The sequence below is a fragment of the Struthio camelus genome, chromosome 3, assembly GCF_040807025.1.
Source record: "Struthio camelus isolate bStrCam1 chromosome 3, bStrCam1.hap1, whole genome shotgun sequence".
Taxonomy (NCBI): Eukaryota; Metazoa; Chordata; class Aves; order Struthioniformes; family Struthionidae; genus Struthio; species Struthio camelus.
Window position 1 is genome coordinate 101,014,728 of NC_090944.1, and position 25,989 is coordinate 101,040,716.

The following is a 25,989-nucleotide window of genomic DNA, read 5'->3' on the forward strand; positions in this document are numbered from 1 at the left end:
TAGAGGATTTGAAATCCTCGCAACATTGAACTGCAATAATCTGTAAAATAAAACCAGAAAAACATTTACCAAAACAATTTTGTGTTTTTGGTTCATATAATGACAAGTCTTCTGTGAATTATGGTGCAGCACATAGCATTAACTTTATATGTTTACCTTTTAGGAAAATAAAGTGCTCAAGCACCAGTGCATCTGGTGAAACTTTGCACAGACTAAGCTGGGATTGGTGCCCCTGCATGATGTGCAGGTATCTTTGCTGTGTCTAGGCAGTGTAGTATGCGATCAGAGAAGGACTAAGAACACACTATGAGTGTACCCTGACATAATAGCAGTAGCTAAGTATTTGTTCAGTCATCACATCAGCTAATGGATAACATGGCTAGAGGGAGAACGGACCTTTGTGAAATATTAATTGCAATAAAAGGACTTCAGTTGTTTTCTTCCTTCCTGAATACAATTATTCTTTTAAGTAAATTTACTGATGCAAATCCTCAGCATCTGTAACTAGACTAGTTCCTTGGATTTTCTTCTTCTTATCTGAATTCTTGCTGTCACAGAAGAGACAAAAGGTGACTCTTTTAGAAATGATTAACTTTTCCTCATTAAAATCTAATTATCATCCATGATCATAGAGAGAAGGACTATTTCATAGGTTTGTAATCCACATACTATTTTTAGTCTGAAAATAGTGTTTAGTGACATGTCACACAGCGATGTTTCAAGCCTAAAACTAAATCTAATCTAGAACTGATAATTCTAAATTAAAGAACAAACCTTTTTGGAAGTTTTGTGAGGGATAGATGCACTTGAATGGAAATAACATTTTTTAGAACCTTCCCTGGGAGGAATTATGAGGCTGAACTAATAATAAGATTATTAGGCATGATTTTCCTGTTAATAATGTTTTGAGTATTCAATCAGAAAGGTAAAATCAGAATGAAAATACTAAAAAGACAACACCATGTGACCTGAGTAACTATATATCATGAATATCAAAAGGGACTGGCCAAGGCCTATCTGCGATTTGGAATAGGAATATTACTTCTCAGATTTTTCAGCTATTCCTCACAAATCATGGATGTATGCAGAAGGTTAAGATCAGTTCACAGTAATTCACTAACCAATAGAAAGTTTAAATTAATCAGGAATAGTATTCATAAGCAATAGCTCGATCAGTGCTTTTCCATTTGCAGTTGGCAAGTAAATCAAATAAATTTAAGGCCACTCCAAATCCTTTTCACAACTGTGGCATAAGACGATATTTAAAGGTCTTGATTTTATTGAGTCACTGAGGAAAACTGGTTTGTTTTTAGCATTGCCTATAGGAAAACTGCATTAATGATTTTCTGAAGAGCAATATTAATTCTTTCTCTCTCTCCCTTTCCCATTCCTCTTTTTAGTTAATTCCTAAAACACTGTAATCCTTCTTTCCTGCCAAAGTCTCTACATTTTTTCATCTTCTGCACAGGGTTTACCCTTATATCCTCAATGCCAGCTACAGACTTCTCCAGCTAATTTTGTGTTTTGTACTTTCACGGTGCTATAAAGACCTTATAACCTTACACTGCTGCAATGCATATTTAAGAAATAAGATTAGTTCTGAAATCCAAACCACTTTACCACATATTAATACAATTATTTTCCAAATTCCAAATGAATTTGCACCCTTCACATCTTAAAAAAATATGCAATAAACATTTGCTCAACCATAGCTAGGTGGAATGAATGCAATCAAAGCCATTTAAATATCCACCATTTAGACAAACAAAACACACAAGTACCCAAGTGTTCAGCCAGTCAGTTTTATAAACACACAGGAAAGAATAAACCAGGACTATTTTAATGGAAAAGCAAGCTAATTTGCAGTCCGCTACAACACACTGCTAAGCTTCTCGGGTGTCCTGTGATTAGACATGGATTGCAGTAAAACAGTTACCCAGAAGCCACAAATTCTGATGGTATTAGCAAAAAGTCTAACTTTCCCACAGCCACATATGACAGAAACAATGGTAGTGAAGGGGGAGTGGTGTTAATACTGAAGCTTAATGGGGCAAGACTTACCGTTCATCAGAGAAGCAGAATTTTGAATCAACTCCAAGCCCATAAAAATCTGCCCAGGAAAATATGAAACTTGATGCAGAAGAGGTCTCATTATTTCAAAAGTGTACTGAAGCCACTGCACAGTTTTTCGGGCATTTACATACCAAGAAATAACAATAAAAAACCAGAAAAATGTTTCTTCATAGTCCTGTTGATGCCATCTGCATCTAACATGCCAAATGCCATTTTTGAATGCTCTGCAGCCACAAGGTGACAAAGTATCTATCAATGAGATAAGGTTTGTTCTGCTTAGAACTGCTCTTGCAGTCACAATAGAGAAGTGATAAATTGCAGACTTCAACGATCTTTCTAGAAGAAAGGTTTGAGACAGTTACAACTGAGATTAGCATTTTGGATAAGAGAGTGACAGGAGATGAAAGAAGCCCAGAGGCCTGCAAGAAAGATCAAAAGACGTAAAAGAAAAGGCTCTAAAATATTCGACCCATACAAATGCAAATGGTCTTGAAATAAGAAACTGAGCACCTGCAGGACAAAATTAAAGCTGGAAAAAAACTGTATACTGGATAAATTAGCTGGTTAAAAGTGACCTTTTTTTTTTTTGCTGTGCTCTGTGAATGAAACCTTTTGTTTTTAAATATCATGAAAAGAGAGAAGCAAAAAGGAGGCCCTGGAATGCAAATGCCTTGTTTGCTCCAGGGACCTTAAACATATTCTGAGCAAATCCACATAGAATAAAATTTGGGAATCTGTCAAAATAAGCCTAATTTCCACAAAGACTCCAGAGGCAGGAATCAGCTGAAATGAATATCAAGGAAGTTGCTTCTACAATAGCTGGGGAACATTTGGAAAGATAGATACAAGTTCTTGGCAGTAGACGGTTCTGTCTAATACAGTCTATTTGTTCCTGACAACAGATATCTGCATTGATATCTTGGAGAGAATTCAACCGCCTTTTCCTTGCGAATTTTTTCCATTCAATATGAAGAAGCTAACTTAAGCCATAAGCCAGTGTGTTAATTCTGAAGCTGTGGGAGGTTTCTGCATGTGCAGGACTGGTCTGTCAGTGACTTTAAGGTAAATATTGTTGGTGCTCGGTAGCAGACCACAGTGCTTAGTGCTATTGGTAATATGTTCAAATGAGCATTAATGCAATATTCCATGTAAGGAGGTGCAGTCTATCAGCAAATCAGAAGGTTAACTTGGAGATTTAGCTGGAACCTGTGGCTAAGACATTTTAGAAGCGTTTGCAAAGGAAAGGATCAATGTTTCCATCCAGTAACTCATTCAGTTATCAATGAGAAAAATCAGATTTTGTAGATCTGTGCCCTGGGTGGAAAGACAGAAGCTTCAGAGCCATGACCCACCTGCACTTCCTTCCGGTTTTAAGGACACTGATGATCAAGAATCAGCTATTGAAAGAACAAAGTTGGAGGCCAGTTGCTTTCCCAGCAGGCTCCATAATTTTCTATACTGGATATTCTTGAGGGAACAAGTACTGCCTCAAGCCATGTCAGCACCTGAGCCAAAGTCCATTAAAGTCAGTCGGAAGCTTATCAGGTAATGAATTACTAGTGATGCATTGTCTTCCCCACTGCTTAATTTGTACATGGCCGTTGTCAGCACCAGAACAGCTTGCTAGGAGTTGACCTGTTTGGGAACAGAAAATCACCCATCACTGCAGAGGTTTTTGGGAATGAGTTTGTGATAAGTTTTGCTGTACTTTTTCAGGTCTATAGCAATACAGGATTAAGCTGTCACTGAAAAATATAAATTAAATCCTTTACTTCCAGAGAAGATCTTGAAAATATGAACATGCAGCATTCAAAACATAATGGCAAAGAAAAAGAAACCCAAAAGAAACCCAGCATATCCTGTTGCTTGATATTATTCAGTATGCAGCTTTTAGAGATTTCATTCATAGTGGTTGCCCTGCTTACTTAGGTATGTCACAGCTACACAGAAATATTTGTCTTCAAGAAGATTAACCAGTTAATGCCAAAATAGTAAATGATCAGAACTGATGAAAAGGGCATGCCAGAGTTGAATAATTAAGCAACCCTTTGAGTCAAGACTTAGCAACAGAAGGTGTTTGATCATTCCCGCTAACATTGTGAATTTCTGCTTGATTCACAAATGACTGTAAATTCCAGATACTGCAAAGATAAGGAATAATCATTGGCACTTACCCAAGGCCCATCTTAAAAAAACATTCATTAAATTATTGATTACTTCTTGACCTGCCATCAATATCTTTTCAAGCTATATCTAAGTGGACAAAATAAACAAACAAAAATCCTTAGTTTATCTCATGTTGAGAGGAACTTAGGCCTTAGACATGAAGCCGTAAACTAGGCTTTAGTCCATTCATCACTGTCCCCAGCTTATGCATTTGATAGTCTTACCTACAGAATAGAAACAATCTCTTCTGCCAGTTTCCTAAGTGACGGTTTCAGTGATGGAGGATTAGCTTCTCAGAATTTTCTTCTTATTTACACTTTGTCCATGTGCCACTTTGTAAATCTTTTCTTCCTGAAAGTTGGACAACTACCTCCATATCTAGCTCTTCTTGAACAGCTCTTGTTTGTAGGTAATGCCTTTAAACTCTAAATCCAAATTCTAGGGAAGTCCTAGCAAAGTCTAGAGGATGAGACTGCAAATGGGAAAAAAAGACTTAGAGCCTAGGAAGTTTCATACCTGTATTTGGGGACCCTCTCATTTCTTTTAGAAATTCAATCTATTTCCTGGACATTCACGCTAGGATTATTACTGAAATGATGAGAATTGCGTTGTGCACAGGAGTCTGAAAGGCTATAAAATCAGTACTCTTGATTACAAAGAAATAAAGAATGATTTAACATGAAAATGGTTTTGCTTGCAGGCCATGAAAAAATGTAAATTTTTCTTTAGCTATAGGCAGATTGTCATTGAGCATATATCAGGTTTGCTTCTATGCTTATTTGTACTGAGTCCTTGCGATAGCAAATATTTAATTTACAGCAAAGCATAATGGGAATGGCATAAGAAGCTTTGGGAAGCAAAGCCACTATATGTGTGGATCTTCCCAGGTAGCTACAGCTCTTATAAAACTGCCACCACAGACGTGTTTCTTGCTGCTGTGAAGATGTCCTGCACTTTCTTCTTGCCATCTCTTCTGCACAAAATGATTTGAAGTTTATTGATTTTAAATTATTATTTTCTTATTTCTTCCTAGGGATTGACTATACGTCAGTACTTAAGAATATGTTTGGAGATTGTGAAAATATTCTTCCAAAATATCTTATTTTTTCTTGAATGTGTAACACCATTAGAGACTGTAAAACAGGAGGCAGTGCTAGAAGTAAAAATAGAGATTTATGGAAAGGGGACAGCACCAGACACTAGCAGTGAAGGCTGCCTTGTATCAGTCTTCTGTTCCTACTATAACATTAACTGCCTTCTGCAGGGGTGACAAGTAATTCACATTGCTTACAATAGAGTTATTTCTGCTAACTCAAGAGTTTTCTTACAAAAGACACTTTAAAAAAAAATCATTACTATCTTCTTGGATAACATGATCTGCTGCTAATCAGTATTTTGTGCTGCAGATAGATGGATATTCATTTATTCCACTGTATCCAGAAAGAAATTTCCCATGAATAACAGGACAAGCCACTCTGCCAGCTAATTAGCCAGATAATAGTTACATTAATTTAAGTAAAACAGAAAGAGTATAGTAGTTTCAGTTAAACTGCAATTCACTTGCATAAACCAATTCCTGTACACAGCAAAGAGCTAATATTTGCATTTGAACTCACTGGATAAAGGATTACTTTATAATTACACTTTTTAACATATGCAGATCAGACTACGGAAGATTCTATATTGAAAGTCAATGAGAAGAAATAAAAACTCAATGTCTGAATTTACAGTTTGACCCTATTAAGTCTATTATTACTGGTAAGTTTCTCTATATCATAAAAGTAGAACTTAATCTCTTTAAAGCTTCAGATAATCTACAGCATGAGTGTGATAGAAGGGCTAGCCAACAAATTATGCACTTGTGTCAAAAAGACGTGGAGTTCCCTTAGCCTCTTAACACTACTCAGAAAATGTCATTACCTGACAGCATTCCCCTTTGAAAGTCATAGGTAAAGCCATGACTTTATTTTTGTGCTCCCTGTTAGCTCTTATGTGACAAAATGAGCATGAAGCATCTGAAATTAATAGATTAGGATACTGGTAGGATTGAGACCAAGCTAATATCATTGAGCAAACCTGGAAAATTACCACCACGCTGAGGAGAACCATGAAGAGAACATTGTGTTACTGCCATGAATAACTTAACTTTTTTTTTCTTTGAGGACCACCACAAAATAGTGCTTCATGTCAAACTTTCCCTAGAATGATTTAGTACCACCAAAACCTGAACACTTTTGGGTCGGATTCCCACCCCACCCTGTATAGCTCCTCATTGGAGCTAGGTCTATCAATTGCAATATAAGATCTGGCATGATGAAGGGTCTGTGATCTCTAAAGAGTTCATTGCTGTTTCTTAGGTGATCTAAGCCAGTTATTTGCAAGTGGAAGGAACACAAACTTGTCTTCTTAAAGAAGTGGCAGCAAACTCTGTAAGTACCATGCACTGTATTTTGCTTTTGGAGCTTAAAAACTCCTATAGTGTCAAATGTCATCAGGAGGGACTCAGCAAGAATGTGCCTGATTTGATACGTAGTGGCTTGTAGATTATGGAGGATGTCTTGCTGACTCCTGATTGTTTACCCTAAATGCAATACATTGAACATTATTTGGTATCTCCTGTGCCTCTTCACAAATGCATTAGTTGAGCTCGCTCAATATTTTTCACCATCTGTTAATACTGCAAGATATTTGGCTTAGGAAGCATCCTTTTGGTATCACAGACAAGATGGTAGTGACACCTGTTGCTGTTGTCGCGCAGCACATCCTTCCAGTTGGCAACATAACACATACAAAATGAAGGTCTCTTTTCAGTTGCATACACGTTTGTTAAGCTCAAATCCCTTGTGCTATAACCTTCAATGCACTGTGTCTGCCTCAAGTTGGAATTTACTTGGAAAACTTTGGGGGAAATTGTCCGGCTGTTTGCAAAAGCTAGGCTAGGAAAAATAAAGTTTTGCTCATGTTACAAAAATTCTGGTACCCTTTCCTTTAGAGGCTCTAGTTCAGCTAGCCTTTGGAGAAGTTTTTAAAAATTAGGGATAAAAATGGCTTTGCTGTGTGAGAGAATATAGACTTCAGCTGAGACGCCTTTTAAGTCTTTCAAATTGGTAATTTGCACATATAACACAGAGACAGGCTAGAATCTAACGGCCGAATCTCTTTATACTTTGGCCATGCTTTATCCCAGCTCTTATCATTTGTTTTCTCTGCTGCTGCAGACTGAACTGGGGTTAAGATCTAGAGCTGTCTTTTCTGAATCGTCACAGGCCCTCCTTCTAGGAGCAGAGGTCTGGAAGTGTCCTCCTGTGTGATTGATTCTTGCTCCAGATGTCTCAGACTTCTTCATAAAGCTTCACTAGCAAACTGAGCTCCAACTTAGAAATAGTTTTTTGGTCTTTGACGCTCCCATTTGTAGAAAGTAACTCTTCTGTAGAAATCTTCTACTTTCCAACCTAATATATGCATGGCCAGTTTATACCCGTTTGTTGTTATACCAGCATTGGGCTTGAATGTAAATCATTCTTTTCTTCCCTTCCCTTTACATATGACAGGTTCTCCACATCCTTTTTATCTGAATAGCCCCTCTGTGCATCATTCCCAGTCCAAATTAATCTTTCTTTCACAAGCATATAACTGAGGAGGGTTTCGGAGGGTCTACCTGGATTGAGTACTACTTAACATTTTCACTAAGACTTGAATGATGGATCACTGAGTGCAAATGTTGAATGTGCGGATGAAAGCAAGCTGGGAGAGAAGGCAGGCCATTTAGCGAGCATAAGTAGAATTGATATGATCTTCATGAGTTGGAGAAGTGTTCTGAAATAAGTAGGCTGCACTTTAAAGAGGATAGGTATAAAGTGCTGTGCCTAGGGAATCAGCAGCACAAACACAAGGCAGAGAACGCATGTCTAGAAGGTGTTTTTGAGGAAGAGGCCTTGGGCAGTGTAGTCCATCACAGCATGAACGCAGACCAGCAATGTCATATTTTATCACAAGACAGTGGATACATACAGGGACGTACAGCCTGAATAATAGTCTTAGACAAACCCTGTACAAAAGTTGTTTAGGCATCAGCTGATGTGCTTGAGTCCAGATTTTGGCATCGCACTTCAAGAAAGATGTAGATCAATTTGAAAAAGTCCAGAGGAGAACAACAAGCGTGATGAGAATTCTGTAAAACACAAGCAAGGAGGAAAGATTGAAATAATTTTATTGTTTAGTGTAGCAAGGAGGGTAGAGCTGAGGCCCTATATATTAACTGCCTTGCGGTGTAGAAAAGGCTGAAACAACGGGGAAGTGTATAGATTTTTATTTATACCTATTATGGATCAGAAAAGAAGTAGAGCCCTTAAATGGCAGGTGAGGAGGCCTATATGTGGCGGTAGGAAAAAAATAGTCTCTGCAATTTGGGAGCTTATTTGTGATTATGTGGGAAGAAAGTGAGACCTTGACTGTAGGAGCTCCATTAAAAGAGTTTAAATAATCATCTGTTGGGAATAGTTCAGATAGAACAGATCTGAAATGGTGTGTGAGAAGGGAGATAGATTACACGTCCTCCAAAGAGCCCTTGCTAGCCTATTTTTTATGATTCTGTTGGTAGTGGGAATTGGTCACCAGATTTCCAAAAGGAGATCTTGCTCCCAGAGCTTGTTTTATGGCATCAGCTCTTCTCTGGCTCTCCTGGACATACACCCCAAGAAAGACATTTTCCTTTATATGCTATGTTACATTCATGAGTCATATGTATAATCTCATACCCTACTAACATATGCGTGTCTTCCTTTGCTATTGTTACTAGGTGATCATCTCCCAGTTTATAGTAATAACTCTTCTTATTTATTCCTAAAAGAATAACTTTCCATCTAGTATTAGCTGACTTCATTCAGTTCCTATTATTCACTTTTTACTATTATTCTGATTCATTTCTTGACATCATTTGCTTCTCGAATGATATTCAGATCCTCTTTTATAAAGTCTCCTAATTTTGTATTGCTAGCAAATTGTACTAGCACACTCCCAGTTTTTGAACAGACATGTTAATGAAAATACTAAATAAGATCAGCATAAGACAAATCATCAAAAAACTCAGTCATACTAAATTATTTCCAGATTGACAGCACAGCCTGTTATTTTCCTCTTAATATGTTCCTTCCTAACATTGCAGTTCTTGAGCTAAGCTACACTTTCTCCTATGTAACTGATAATTTCCCATGTGATATTGTGCCAAATACTTTGCTGTAATCTGAACAGGCTGACAAGCTTTCTTCCCTTAGTCTAGAAAAGCAGTTATTTTATCAAGTAAAATTATCAGGGTAGCATGACTTGATCTTTTTGGTAAATCTGCATAATATTTTATCTCATTTTATTTTTCTCTTGTTTTTTAAATTACTCTTTCCTCAAAATCTGTATTATAGTGTTTCTGCACCTTTGAGGTAAGCAAAGCAGGCATCTAATTCCGTTTCACTTAACTCTCCCCTTCTAGTTTTCATGTGCTAGTTACACATCACTGATGCTGGGTTTTTGGATATACAAATATCCTTAGCAGCTGAGTTTTCAGAACTCTTTCATAGAGATTGACCCTCCCCACCCATTTGAGTGCATTGACATCTGATTTTTGTTTCATCTTGGATGTAGAAATCTCTATTTTCATTTTGCTGGCCAGTCTATCTTTACTATATTGACTTTGGTCTCTCCATATTGTCTCTCCACAGCAGCCAAGCTTTTTGCCTCTTCTTCCCCTCTCTCTTTTTCTCTTTATGGCTGACTGGTCTTCTATTTAATTTTTCTTAATTTAGTCTGTGATAGGCATGTTAGTCTAAATTTTGCTTATCCTTTTACGCTGCTTCCTAGCTAGAACATTGCTTTCTTTCTTGATCAGTTGTCTGTACTTCATTCTTTGTCAACCTTTTACTTATACTAGTATCTCTTTTTCTAATGTGGCTATAATCTGTTTTTATAGTGTCCTTCTAGTCCTTACTAGCCACTACAATGAAGAAAAAAGAAAGAAAAAAACACTCTGTAGAGTCATTGACTATTTTTTGAATAGATATGATGGCAATTGAATACAAGAATATTTATTTCTGATCATTATTAGCAACATTGTTTTTCTAGTCTTTATATGGCAAGTTAAAATTTTCTGAAGTGGCTCTGTACCAGATAGTGTTTTCTTTCTTTAGGAACTTTATAGATTTATTGAGCCATATTCAGTTCCTACTTCTGCTCTTCAACTGATTAGCTTTTGTCAAAGCAATTTAGATTGAAGCAGGTTCTAATTTACCTGTGTTATGCTATCTTGATTTTTTTTTGCCATCCAGTATAACATTGACATACTTTTCTGGGCCCAGAGGCCGTAAAAAGAAGTTGTCTGACCTGAGCGGAAAGTGGATCAGACCCAAGCTTGGTAATGACCAAAGGGAGTAATTTGGGCCAGGAGGTGGGAAAGAAGAGGTGATCACAACAGGGGCTATCTAGCCTAGGAGAGAGGAGTCAAAGACTGAAGAGAAAATAGGAGTACAGTCTGATCAAGGCTGCTGAGCATGTGGGTGGAAAGAATGAGGCTGGGGGAAAGGATTTTACGAAAACGGGGGAAAATGCAAGAGCTTTCAAGATAAAACACCTGAACAGTGCCTATGCCTCTGCTGCATAATGCTAGGCAAGTTATTTACATTGCCAGAGGCAATCAGTGATGACTTATCATTTTCTGAGTGCCTCTCTTAGTACTTTGGGGTCTGATTTGCAGAAATGTTGAGTGCTCAGAAACTGTGACATCCCACATCTGTGACAACTCACACCTTGAAAACTGGAATAATAGGAACCCTTATCTGATAAGATTCAAGGGAAAAGAAATTAATTAGCATTTGTGAAGCAATCAGATACTTTGCCACAGAAGTCCTTAGGAAAGCCCACAGAGAAAGTCACCAGAGTAACCTTTTGATTGGTGTGTAGAATAAAAAAAATCTAGCAGCCACAGTGAACAGGAAGGATACATCTACATAAAACTGAAATGCTTCTGAAACTGTGAGCACCCTCTCTCTTGTGCACTGGATGAGGCAGGATCCTGGTTACCAACAGGAATGTGATCGTGAAATTAAAGACTATGTCAAACTGCTCACCCACAGAACACCTTAATGCTGGCCTAATGTTGCTTAGGTAAACGTAATGTTGGTTTTTCCTAATCTCGGAGCGCTTAATTTCTGCAACCTTACTAATCTTATTTTAAAATTGAACTCTCTGCTGAAGAGGCATTTGTAATAAAAGATATTGCACTGTGTGCTGTAGACTTCCCAAGCTATCTTTAAACGGTGTGCTGATAGAGCTAAAGCACTGGAGTTTTACATGTCTTTGGAAAAAAGAACAGTCTTTCACAGTTTCTCAGCTTTTGCACTTTTACACATGAAGACAAAACTCTTCTGTTCCTTAGAAAATCTTATGGTCTATTAGAAAATGTAATGGTTTATTTTACAAAAGAATCTGAAAGGTGTTTCAGATAATTTACTCAAAAGAAAGAGTAAAGAAACAGAAATACTCTGAATTAATTTTTCATCTTCTTCCCCTGCAGTCAGAAAATATCACTTAAAACCCACCTTAGGTTTCCCTTCTCTCTATAGCTGAGCTCTGGAGCCGTATGTGGACACAGGACTCTTCAAAGCTTATTGTGCATAGCTGGCTACCAGCAAGGCTCAAAACGCTTCTCAATATTTTAAGGCTTATACTGCTTTACCAAAAATACTCAGTATCATAAAATGGACATGGTTCCCAACCTGACTGATGAGCCAGCAAATCGAAGAGCTGCTGCAGAAAATCAGTACAGTAGTGGACAGGCCTCTTCAGGGCTAATACTAAATAATTAGTTAAAAATGCTAACTGAAATGAACTTGCAAAAAGTGATGCTGTGGGTTGTTGGTAGGGACAAACCATTGAAGCAAAAACGGCTTTGAAAACGTGGAATGATATAAGACTATGCTCAAAAGAAAAGCCAAACACAAATGTATTTCCCAGGCAGACAGTACGCAGTATAAGCTCTTTCTCTATGTAAGCTTCTAAATCCAAACAGAAGCATCTCTGGAAAGGGCTAAAAATAGCAACTAAAAAAAAGATTATTTCAGAGTGGTTGTTTTAAATCATATAAAAATTTAAAAGTACAATCACTCTTAAGTAAAATTAAATTATTATTAAACATTAAACTGAGATTATGTTTATTCGTGGATAGGATACACTATTTCAGGAGTTTTGGTAACACTTTTATTCCATTTTCAACTTGCTGTTTAATTGTTAAATAATTAAGGACCTTCAAAATATTTTGAAAAGGCAGACAAATTCACTACAAACTTTTATACTTGCATCTAAAATCTATAAATTACACTTAAAATAATTTAAAAAATACGTTCATTTTTTTGTTTGAAAAATACAGCAACCCTGGCCTTAATTCAGGGAAGGATTTAACATATATCTTCAGCTTGACTTCACTGTATTGTAAATACATGCTTGAAAGTCAGTTCATGCACACTTTGCTGATAGAAGGTTACTAGAAGGTTGATATAATGAATTAATAGTCAAAGGGAAGGTCTTATGATTTTGTGCTGTTGTTTACCATTACAATACCTGTTCACCTTCTACATTGATCTGATGGCAGGCCTGAAGACTCAGAATCACATTCAGCCTCATCCTTTCTGGAGCAAAGGTCTTCACATCACACAGGTTAGGCTTTTTTTGTGAAAATGTTATTCATTTATTTTTATTTGTTAATGTTGATTTACATTGCTGTCTCTACTGATGGTTAGGGGTTTTTGTAGAAAGAGTGCTATTGCTGAGTCTCATTGCTTTAAGGAGAGGACCTAATACATGCATCCTTGCTGCCTAATTGGGCAACTTTTTCCAAATTCCTAGCTTTTTCTTATGCCTTGATCAGTTCAGGCGCAAAAGTGGATACAATCAAATTCCATTAAAATCAGAGGCTGTATTAAAGTTAAGCCTTCATGGATAAGTGGATAAAATAAAAGGGGTATGCGAGTATTGTATTATTTAACATGGATTCTTTTCTGGGGCATGACTTTCAGAACACACTTGAGGCTTCAAAGCTCTTGGGATGGATTTCACATATTGTATCAACCCATCATGTTTCTCTGCTCATTTCTCAGGAAACCATAGGGTGAATAGTCATAGTGAAACGTCACAACAACCGTTCATTTCTTATTTATCAATGCCTATGTTCTTGTGTTGAATTACATGTACTTTTATTTCATTTCGCAGCTTCATTTCCGAGATTCAGGCCAATCACAATGGTTCCCTGCCGCTATTGACTCCTGCAATACTCCTTGAGCTTTTCTATCCCAGGAGGCTAACAGAAATGACATTAATTTGCATTCAGGAATAATATTACCTCTAATTTATTGAAAAGGCTGTTTTAACATGACCAAGTTTCTGGGTGGCTAGCTATGAAATTACTGCTTCTTTATAACTGTTTAACTTTAGTCCATAAGGGAAAACCATTATATGGCACCCAAAGGCTGATATGTTAAGTGGCTTTCAGAGCTGCTTATTTCATAGGTATTCTTATTGAATTAGCTATAGAATACATAAAGAATCATCACAAGTTTTACTCTGGCCTGCTAGAAGCCATATCTCTGTGTCAGAAAACCTGCAGGTTGCTCCTTCATACTAATTAATATAGGATGTGTATTTAAGTGGCCCAAACTGTCAATTGGATAAACAAATTATACCAACAATTTAAATCGTTGATAGCTTGTCTGAAGGATCACTTCGTCTTTGACTCTTACTGCCTACTAACCGAAATGGAAACAAATATCAGTGTGCAAAATACTCATGTTTTGAGACACAGAATGAAATATTCTAGGCCAGTGGCCAGACACACTGAGGGAATATACTTCAGGATGGGAAGGGCTTTTGAGCCCTTAGGGAAAAAAGGCTTACATTTATTTTGCTTCTGTTTTCTGAAGAGGCCCAATTTTACTCCTACCAAGATCCTGAGCACCTTAGAGCTATAGCTCTCTCCTTCAAATGTTCTGCATGCCTTTCTATTGAAGTTAGAGCTGGTTTTGCCTAGCAGAAGCTGACATTCTTGTTTTGTTCACAGCTGTACTTCCCATCCCAAAGCATCCTTTCAAGATATGAGTGACTTGTAGGATTCAGTTGACTCTAAAAAGAGTGACAAACTGAATCCAAAATTAGGAATACAAAGACAGCGGCATGTTCATGAAGGCACATTCCTATGTGAAGAGTATTCCCTCTCTAACTTACCCTTACCTTTGTGTACTTACCTGAACTGAGTCACCAAAGAGTGAGAGCTGTAGGCTACTCAGCTGTGGGTGTTTTCTGCATGGCAATATTGTTAAATCTTCTGTTATGCTAAGAGCATAACATAGGTTAAATATAAAATATAAAAATATAGGTATTTTTTCCCACATTAATTTCAATTTTTCCACACTAGACTTATTTAGCAGTCAGCTGCAACCAGCAGTTCCTCAGACCTTCAGAAACTGCTAAAGACCTTGATAATCACAGAAGAATACATGCTTTAAAGAAACACATTGTTTTGTCCTACAAACAGAATTTTGGATCTAAATTACAGGAGTATCGTGTTATAGGACATCTAGAACTTTCAGCTTGTTTTACACTATGCACTGGATAATACAATGAAAAGTCTTCATACTTCTAAAACTAAACTAAAACTCTATTATAGTAACTACAACCTTAATAATGGTTTTCTTTACTTCGCTCTCTGAACTCATCTAGGTTAAAGCTGTTCTGCACTAGTGTCTGTTGTGGTTTTATGCCTAAAGAATTCAGCTAATTCTGCAAGGGGCATAAAGGACCAGCATCTTTCCTGACTGTCAGTTGAGCCTGGATCTTCTCAATGGTGCCCCACAAAAGGACAAGGGGCAATAGGCACAAACTGAAATACAGGATGTTCCATTTAAACATAATAAAAAGCTGTTTTACTGTTGTAGTGATCAAACGCTAGAATAGGTTGCCCAGGCAGGTTGTAGAGTCTCCCTCCTCAGAGACATCTAAAACTCAACTGGACACGGTCCTGGGCAACCTGCTCTAGCTGACACTGCTTGACCAGGGGGATGGACCAGATAATCTCCAGAAGAACCTTCAAACCTCAACTATTCTGTAATTCTGTGAAGTTACTAACAAATGGGAAAAGTCTGGAGGGAAAAAGATAGGCATGTATGGATGTATCTTTCTGGCCAAATACACCCACCCTGATTATACTTTGCTTTCTCCAAACTGCTTCCTTTGCTTTTTCTTCCAAGTTCCATGAAGATACTATCATGTACTCTAATGGGACAATCTAGATTAAGTGAACTACAAACAAAAAAGCTAATACAGTCTAAAAAAAGAAATTTAACACATTTAAGGGTATTAAAATGATCTCCATTCTGAAGTGCTCAAAATCTCTTATTCAGTTAGAAGGTGAAATATTCTGGCAGACCCTATCACTAAAATAGTAACAAAATGTCCTCATTTACTTTTCCTGGTTTTCAGTAAATAAATTCTGTCAGCTACTTTCATAGTTTCCGATAAAAAAGGATTTAAATGGTTTTATACCATATCATGAAAAAAAAGTTAGTTAATACCTTTAAAAGCAAGCATTTTTTGATGAAAACTAGGTTTTAATTCCCACCACTGTCAACCACCAGTCTTTTTTTTATGATGTTGATACCATAAAAGAGACAATATCTTTCTTTTTGGCATCTTAAAAGCCAAAGCTGTAGAGTGGTGTAAAGCACTATTTGACTGTATTCCTCTATTCTGGGCCGTTGGCAAACCGTGATCTGAATTTAGAGAAGAAAATATTTAGTGACCACTGCATTAATATTCACTGGCAAAAGAAAGACTGTGTTAGTGTTGGCTATCAACACAGTAGTAGTCTCTTCTGATTTATGCGTAAACTTTTGGGAACGAATTGTCCCAGCTCATCAAAGACTCAAATGTGATACGCGTTTCTATTTTGCAACTGGGAAGCAACCGTCATTTTTTTCAAAGATATAGGGCCTCATTCCCTACTCTGTAAGTGAACGTACACCTTGGATGAGCATTTTATCAGTTAGCAACGGTGGTGGGAGGTTTACCAGAGGTGTTTAAATAAAGATTCAGTATTTTTCTAAACGATATGTTCTGCTTCAAAGAGGAATTAATTCAGGAAGTCCTAAAGTATAGGAGTCACATCAAAAAAGTCACTAGGATCTCTCTTGACCTTATAAGAAATTAGTGTATGACCTTATGCCAAGGAATTAGCTGCTAGTTGAGCCTAGCTCTCTCCACTGTCTTTGTACCTGATTAAAGCAATGCCAGATGCTCTCACTCGGAAGACCAGGAAGAAACAGTTCACGAGTATAGAAAGTGCTGTGAATCATCAATGCCTATAATTGTACTTTACTCTCGACAGGCTAAACTAAACCCATTGGAGTATGGAAATGTATCCCCAAATATTCCTTCTAACAAATTATGAAAATTCTTTCCTTTGAAAGTGCTGCTTTAAGCAGGAAAAATTTTCCACGCCATTGGAAGGTCAGTGCTGGGAAACCAGCATCAATTTTCTTGATGAATTGATAGTTCAGAAGCAATTTGGTGTGAGTCTTTAGTTCTGACATTACATGTAACTTTGATTAGATTTACCTAGAAATTCACAGTAAATACACAAGGTAATACAGATGATCTTGAACTCTTACATTAAATACGGCCGCCACAGCTATCGCCAATAAAAGTATAAGACAAAAATAAAAAGTAGTAACAGCAAGCTTTACATTTAAGAATCACAGATCACTGTGTGTTGCATTAAACATGCTGGCATTAAAGTTTCCTGGAATTGTATACTAAAGACTAAAATAAGAAAAACTGTATAGATTTTTAGTCCTCCTTTCATTGAAGGGCTTGCCGTCTGTGAAATAGAATTGGAGGAGGTCTTACGATACGCACAAAATTTGTACTTGCCTCAGCTTCTAATGAACGTGAAAAGGCATGGGGCACAAAAATAAGGAAAGATGGGAGTTAAAGTGCAAAGAATTCTTCGTAACCATTCTTTTTTCACGTTATTATCTAAGCAGTCTTGAGGTGGCTGTCCATTAAAAAAATCTGCTGAAAAAATAATGAAGATATACAGTAGTTGCTGCACAAGGAGATATGAAAACAAATATTATAAAGTGTGCAAAAAGCTTCCTTTAAAAGCTTTTCAATCTCCTGAAATATTAAAAAGAGAATCAATTCAAATGCCTCCTCACTCTAGTGTAAACATAGTAGAAAGTAATGGGAAATAGTTAAATCTTTGTATTATACATTGTGTCAGTGCCTTTTAAAAGGCTGAAGGCAAATTTCAGAGCTTTTTGAAGCAATGCCAATGTTTTCTCTGTGACTGCATTTAGGATTTTTGTTTGTTTTTCTGTTTGGGGGGCTTTTTTTAAGCAATGAGAGGGCAAGTCCTGCTTTCCCTTTTTGCTACAATTTCTCCCTGCTTGCTATACAAAATGTTGTTTTAAGTTCCTCCTCTGATCTCATCAAGGTAATGCAGTTCTTATTAAGAACAGGCCCTTGTTTTCTCAGCTTAGGGAAGCTGACCCTATTTGGGATAACAGCAGTTTTATATTAGTATTTCTCTAACCTTCAAGGAAATTATTACTTACTTACACTGGACAGACTGTCAGGCTTTATCTTATGGTCCACTTTTAATATCACTTTTACCCTATGTGATTTCACTGACTTCACCCTCGTGTAGCATCACATACCTCTGTGGCTTTTCATATGCATTTGAATTGAAGTAAGACTCATGGAAATCAGTCAGGCTGTAACAGGAGAAGGTGGATATAATGCAACAGAGAGTTCAACTCTGCTTCTAACAGTGGAAATGTGGGTGTACAAAGTAGTTCCATGCTTTTCTTTAACAAGACTGTTTTATGATTCTTCTACCAAAATATGCATGCTGAACGCTCAAATGACAATTCTGAATTGTCTGTTGGGCCAGCAAAGATTGTCTCAGCTACATCAATTTGTATTTGCGCTGTCTATCTTGCAAAGACAGGATTAATTAATTTTAGACCCTTGAAAATCTTTAATTTATATCTGGAAGTACTTAATATACAGTTTGCTCTTATATTACAAAAAAATCATTATAAAGCAGAGTTTCTCAGTCTTTTAAAGCCAAAATTTCTCTTCAATCCATTGAGCTTTACCAGAGCTTTTCATAAGATATGTCCCTTGGTTGGATGTAAAGAGATGCCCTGTAGCACCTTGCTGATGAGGCGTGCAGGTATAAGGACTGAGAACATGAATGAGTGACAGAGGTTGCTTTCTGTATCTCATTTATGTACTGATTTTGGCTTCTTTGAGGGTCTCGTGTAAATGAAAATGGTGAGAAGAAGCACTAATGTCTCATTGCTCACGCTTTTTAAATATTCTCAGGCAATGGTGCTGGTCTGTGTTTCTTACTGTGGGGATATTTGTGATTGCAAGTGAGAATAGACATGAGATGTCCATGTCCCATTTGAAGTCCTTGGTAGATTGCTTGCTGTGGTCACTGCAGCTAGCATCTGGCCCAGGCTTTTTCGTCTGAAGTGTCTTTTCAGTATCTGCCATGCCTTCTTCTGAGCGTGAGAAACACCCGCACTTGTAACTCTTACAATAATTTACCCTTCCTCTTCCCACCAGAATGAATCCATGCAATTTTCTTTAGGTTTAAGACCTGATATACCCTCAACAGGCAAACTCATTGATCTTTCCCTCTAAGGGGATATTCCTGTCTTGCAGTACATCAAATCTGTAAGAAACATAGACTGTTTCAAGTTATGTCCTTATTGACGTTAACAGTCACTTGCAGTGATACAATCCAGTCTCTCAATTTCATTCAATACATCTGGAGTGAATCACGACCTCAGTTTAGTTTTCATCAGCCTTAATAACAATATTTTCCTCTCTCATTTCTTTGTGGTTTTTGGATTTCTTGGTGTCTGCTCCTGCTCAGGATTACTATTTCACACACTACAATTCATACATCCCTAAGGAAATTTGGCATCTGCTTTATTCTCTTGCAAAGGGTACATGGTCTCCGTTTCCTATTGATTTACCTGCTTTTGATACATGATTGGACCTTTCCCCATGGATATTTATTATTCGGAAAAAAGTCTTGAAAGTGGCTTTTTATAGACCTTTTTTGAACTTCCAAGTAGAGCACATTATGTTCACTGACTTAGTTTTACCCATGATAATATTGCTGCTTTGCAAAGAAATATGCTGAGACAGATGCAATTTACTGTACATATGGAAAGAATGAGCAGATGCATTGCTCTTCCCCTGATACCTACTTTTGAATGGGTATGTTTGTATCTACTTTGAAAAAAAAGGGCTTTTTTGGGCATGCATTTTGTTAACCTTCACGAGATAAAAATAAAGAAGAGCTGAAAATAAATTAAAGTTGTAACTTACCCCTTCAATGCTCTAACACACTGTTGATCAAATCTTATTATAGTACTGATAGCATCTTGTTAATGCTGATCTCATTATAGGTAAGGTTGAAACACTTAATGGCAAGCATAATTTCTTTAAAAAATATTGTACTTAGTAACTAATGTAATTATACCAGAAGGCATAACAGAAGAGATTAGTGCAATAAGTGACCTAGCTTTAATAATGTCATCAGAAATTGTAATTGCAAAATTATCCACTATGTTATAAATGCTCACTAGCATAATATTCAAGTCACTCATCATTTACAGTACTTTCTGAAGTAAGCAATTACTTTCCAATGTGCAAATATCAGTTCCATTAATTTTAATAATCCCCTCCTCATTGTGCACTCCTGAGAACAGTATATTAAGACTTATTACAAAATGCCTTCAGGCATGATGAAAAACATGAATTATAAAAGGCAATATTTAGATACCAGCTTTCTAAAGCTTGGTACTAAACATATCTAAAAAGATTTAGAGGTCAAGTTTGAGATCAGAGCTCAGAAGTGCGCACACACTCACACATACACGCACATGCACACAGACATAAATGCGTATATATATGCATACACACACAGAAAAATGTGTGCAACACATTCTAATAAAGATATTGACAATAAGTTGCATATTCCTTTGTTTCTGTTTTTCAGATGACTGTGTGTATCTGTATCTATATATCTATATCTCACAGTCATTTAGTATTTTATCTGCAAGACTTAGATCAAGCCAATAACTAAAAAATTGAATGAAAATGAAAAGCTTGACAAAACCTATGTTTTTTTTCAATTCATTAAGAACTTTATTAGTTGGCAGAATGAGGGATATATCTGGTATATTCTCTGCATCACACTAGGCTATCATCAGAATGAGTAAGAAAACCATATTTCCACTATGAGGGAGAATTAGTCAATGGTAATAGTTTTCCCTCAGATGCCTTGATACTTTCTGCCGTATAAATACCTACATGTGGTGTGACCTGCTGGACTCATCCACAAAACCCATGCATGGTTCTTCTCCTCCAGACCCAGTATTGGGTAAACTGTTTATCATAACAGACAGAATCATTTCCCAGGTGCTTTATATTCCCTGCCTTCTTCTTTTCGATGTTTATCTTCACTTGTTGCTTCTTACCATGTATTTTGCTGTAAACTGTGGGGAATAGGAAATTCTTTAACACATGTGAACTGTGCCTGGTACATTGTGGCGCTTTCCTCTAGGTACTTCTGGAGCATAAGGAGCAATGCCTATACTGTGAAATCTCAGAGGAAAATGGGCTTAACAAAACAAAACACACTATGGTCTGAAAACTGGAGAAGTTTCAAAGTCAAATTACCTCAGCAATACCCTAGTACAAGCTACACATGTGGTGATACGTATAAATACCTTCTTTCTCTGAGAAGCCTCCATCCCATCATATTGGGTACTGAGGGTGCAATTCACCTTGCCTAACTTAGGCTATGTAAACCATGGCTAGTCTCAGAGAGTAACTTAGACTCCCTGAACAGCTGAGAAAGAGGAGAACCTTTAGAGAGCAGCTCAACCCATGTATCTTTTGAAAATTCCTATTGCTTTCCAGTAACTATATAGAAAGCCTCGATTACGCCTTATTGAGTCTTTATGTTCATTTTACTGATGTTGAGCTTAGACTAGATGCTTAGCTTCCAGACAGCTCGGATGTATGAGGAATACCTTCTATATTATCTCTAGCACAGAAGTGCAGCCCCCCATCAAGGATGATCACAGTATTAGAGGGAGGATCTGCCAAGAAGCAAATTGGAAGTTTTAAATCTTGCAAGGAAAGGCCCTCTTCCCCTTCCCACATAGCTCTTTACAGAAACTCCAGTCATGAGTTTCAAAAGCTGTCCACAACGGTATGAAATTTCCATTGGTACATGTAAAGCAGCTCAGATGAGTCACTGAGCTTTGCTGAAAACATCATTCATGATCAGACTGCACATCCATTGGCTTATCTCAAGACTGCACAGGTATGGCTTTTCAGCCACACCTCCTTACCTCTAGTTTCCAGACTTCTCTGTGAACTCTGCCCAACTAGATTTTTTTCAGGGTGGAGTGGAGTAGGGAGATAAAATCTTTTGTCAAACCAAACATAGACTTCTCAGGTCATCTCCAGCAATATTACCGAATGGGAGCAGCAAGAAAGACACCCTCCTTTAAATCGACAGGGAAGGCAGTTTTGAAAGCATCACCAAGAACAGCGACTATTCCCTTGTCAACCATTATTGCCAAAGGCATTCTATTTGTTGTATTTCTAGGGCATAATTTCCATGTCATTGTTGCTTTTTGTTGTAACCTACGTCTAGGTTCCTTGTTTTGTGGTCATGACTTCCTGTTTGTATTTCATCTCTGTGGCTTCTCATTTTTACAGGCTCTTGTGCAGTTGTTTTGATGTCAATGGTAAGAAACTCAATGACTCATATTTTTTAGCCAAGCTCTAAATTCTTTAGCCAAGCTTCTTTTCCACTTTTATGACTATTCCTTGTGCAATGCCCAGACACTAAAAAAAAAAAAAAAAGTAATATTTATAGTGGCTAGTTTTTTATATTGTAAATGAGGATATTATATGACTGAATCCAGATGGCAGCATATAATATCATATGTTAAGGTTTAATGAAATTATTATATATAATTATACACTGCTATTGAAATTCTACAAAATATATTCTTGAAATGTATTACGTGCTGATGAAGTGATTTACAAAGTTAAAGAATTTATGTAAATTTAGGATTTTCTATATTTTATTTTATTTTTTATGAATTGAGTGCAGCAAACTGATGTTACTACAATTTTCTATGTTTGACTTGGGCAGATTTAGGGGCAAGTTAATTTCTGTTGTAGTGCCATTAATTTGATGGGAATTACATCAGAGATATGAACTCATTCAGTTATTGCTAGTACCATCTGGAAATTTATAATGCCACAGCTATGTTTCACTTGCTGAGGACACATTCATCTTTTTACTTTAGGATGGGAAGAGAAGAATTAAAAATTGAAGATCATGTTAGCTTGCTCTAGATCATCTTAAATTCCCTTGTAGGCTTTGTTATGTTTGGCTGATGAGATGTGAATTTAAATAATATTTAAATAAGCATAAAAGTGCAATCAAGAAAAGAGACAATAGGCCTCCTGAGGCAAAACGATTTTGTGAATATCAACAAAATACTTTTACAGGAGGAATAGATATATAGAAAAACGCATTTTTTGGTAAAGGAAGTGGCCGCAGCTATTAGTTCTCTACCAGAAAGACATATTGTGATCACACTTACTCAGCAAGACTGGCCTTGTGGCAGAACGTAGCTTTTACTTTTGAACATTTCTAACAACTTTTGGCATGGCACTGACCAAGATGCTGCGCTGATTGGAAAGTTGTGTCTCTGTGAGTGACATGAAGAGAAAAGAAAGGACACAGACTCAGGATATTATTTTCTGGTCTCCTTCCAGTTGTGGACTGCATGTTATTTTTTTATACCACCTTCAGAAAGTCAAAACAGAGTTTTTTGTGGAGGGAACAACACAAAAACACAAGAATGGCTGTAAAGGCTCAGGTCAGTTTTCACCTTGCCTTGTGCCTGGTTTTCACCTTGCCTTGTGCCTGGTCTCTGATGGGGCTGGTGACGGACACTTAGGGAATGAGTATGGGAAACTGCAAGTACGGAGTAACGTTTCCCTTGGCATATGCAGATACAGTTACCTCTATCTGCCCCTTCCTGACACAGGTTTCCATACCTTTTCTGGTGGTTAGAAACCTTTGCTTAATTTTCAGACCATCCTTTACCCCTGTGGAAACTTCAAATGTTTCAAATACATGTTACTTCTCCCCTGCTACCCCCAGAGCACAGAGCGTAATTCTGCTTTAAGTGAGTGCTGTGATCTGGTCTTTCACTCAGAAAAGTACCCAGTGTACCCAGCCCCAGCCCGGTCAAAGTCTCAGAGAGCTCAAGACCAAAGCTACAGAAATAGTGGAAATGTGGACACCGTTAAAACTACACAGTGAGCTACAGGTTTATATGCACTATAGATACATATTTGTGTTTGTGCAACTGATACCTAACTGTGTTGTGCAACGTGACAAAGTGCCAGAGCTGGCAAAGTGATTTTCTACGAGCAAGACTAACTTTAAGCATCATCAGTTACTGCAACCCAGCTTTCATGTGGTATCTACCTACAAGTCAGTTTATTAAGCAACTAGGTCCAGCTAGAGAAGGATAAAAGTCTATAGGCTGTCCTGTTTGGAAAGCTGATTCTGCTGTGCCATAAGTCTCTGTCTGCTTATTTCTCTTTCCCATACACAGACTGTGCCTGCGATGGGCAGCATACCCGGCGTAGCCGTCCTGCAGCGATTCCCTATGGATGACGCAGCCCCCGCGGGGAGCTGGCAGCCAGGGACTGGCAGAGCGCAAAGCTGACAGCCACCTTGGTCATGCGCAATCTCAGTGACTCCTATGGCACAGGGCAAGAATTTCTGAAAAATGTAATGGTTTTGATCAAATATAAATGGAGAGGTCTCTTAGCAGGTATTTACTACAAGCTTACTGGTAACATAACTGCATACTTTTGCCTGAAGGTACCTAGCCTTAGAGGCTTATTTGTTTGTCTATTAGGCTGGTATTATTTGTATCTGGTTTTCATTTTTAAAAAACATGGTATTCATCCAAACTGTACAGCTTTGAAATTAGCGAAATGTTTCCATATACTTCACTGGAAAATACCACCCAAGGGTAATTTGTTTTCAGCAGTTATAATTTATTTACGGTTATAAGGTATTTTTATCCAGTCGAGATATAGTTAAGAAATAAAAGGAAAAATAAATTTTTCCAATTATTTTTTGATTTAAATGAATTGATTATATGTATCTGTGAATATATGTGAATATGATACTCGGGTGATGAACATTAAACACTATTTATAATAAACTATTGTAATGAACTTAGATAGTCTCATAGATGTGCTTGTTTATATAAAGGACAGAATTTGTGCAGCGTAAAACAGATCATTTATCTTTGTTGCAGTCAGCTTGGTAGACGTGTTGCCTCTGGAATGCTAATAACCCCCCATTCTTACATAATGAAATGCAGAGTACATAGGATTTAGAAATACTCAGAAGGAGTAAGAGAAGGGCACTAAAAGCATAAAAATGTCTGAAGGGTCACTAACAGGAAGAAGTACCATCCTTAGAATTGAGCACTTTACAAGAGATTACAAAAGAATCAATCACATCAGTAAATCAGGAAAAGTGCATTTAGATATAAAGTTATAATAGCACAGCTGAAGAATAAGCTAAAAAAAAAGCGTAAATTTGAATTCTAAATCAGATTCTGGTAACTGCTTCTTCCCAAATTGTCGATTTTATAGTATTTGTTTTTTATTTGTATGCAAAGACACGCTGAACAGAAGACTTTTTATACACTGCAGGGACCCTTGACATAAGTGCCATGATGTCAGGCAGTATAAACAGACACCAGCAAGCAAAGTGACTAATGAGTCAAATCCCCTTCTATCACCCCAAATTTCCTGCTGCTGCAGTCCCCTCCATTTCTGAAGCCTGTGATCCAGAAGGGTTTCAACTTCTTTTGTTTGTCAGTGGAGGACTTACACAGCGGGGAATTAGCTCTAGGGGTTCCTCATATCTGAGCAGGCAATGCGCTGTTGGGAGACAATTTCTGAGGTAATACTTTAGCATGAGCTCTACTTCCCACAATACACTTATAAAACTCAATGGGGTGTCATATTTCGCTGTTGGTATAGAATAAATTACTACTTTCTATGAGCTGGGGAAGGGCAGGAGCGAGTTCTGTCTCCGCTACGCACCAGGATTATTAGTCCTGGTTGGCCAGCACCACCCCTCTTCTAAAAGACAAAATTTACTTCACGTGCATTAACATGGAAAAAGTCAGCAGTCTCTGCTGACTCTTCATTTGGTAGCATATGGTTATATTTAATTTTTTACCGCGGTTTAACTGATGCGTTCTGACGTAACATTTTTTCCGTGTTGAATGCCACAGAATGTTTGAAATTGGTTAGTGATAAATTTCAGTGCCCATGACTGCAGCAGAGAAGCAAGATTTTCGGAAGTTTGTGCTGTCATATCCCTTAGCAGCAAGAGTACCAGACATCTTTCTTTCTTTCTCTGCTATTCAGCAGTTTAATTGCTAACAGTCACAGGGATGTTTTACCACACAAGGCAGAGTTTAGACACGTGAAAGTTTCACTATAGCAGAATCTTGGCTGTGTTCAGTGAAAGCAGGAAAATCTGCAAATGGAGTCTCA

The 25,989-nt window shown here is 37.3% G+C and overlaps 1 long non-coding RNA gene across 1 annotated transcript; it reads left to right on the forward strand.

Moving 5' to 3' along the window:
- The first annotated feature begins 3,081 nt into the window (after positions 1-3,081).
- On the forward strand, positions 3,082-24,651 carry LOC104151670 (uncharacterized). The gene is made up of 5 exons (XR_695839.2): positions 3,082-3,135; positions 5,900-5,997; positions 6,597-6,668; positions 12,872-12,936; positions 24,015-24,651. It is a non-coding gene; the product is annotated as an uncharacterized lncRNA (long non-coding RNA).
- Positions 24,652-25,989: the final 1,338 nt, after the last annotated feature.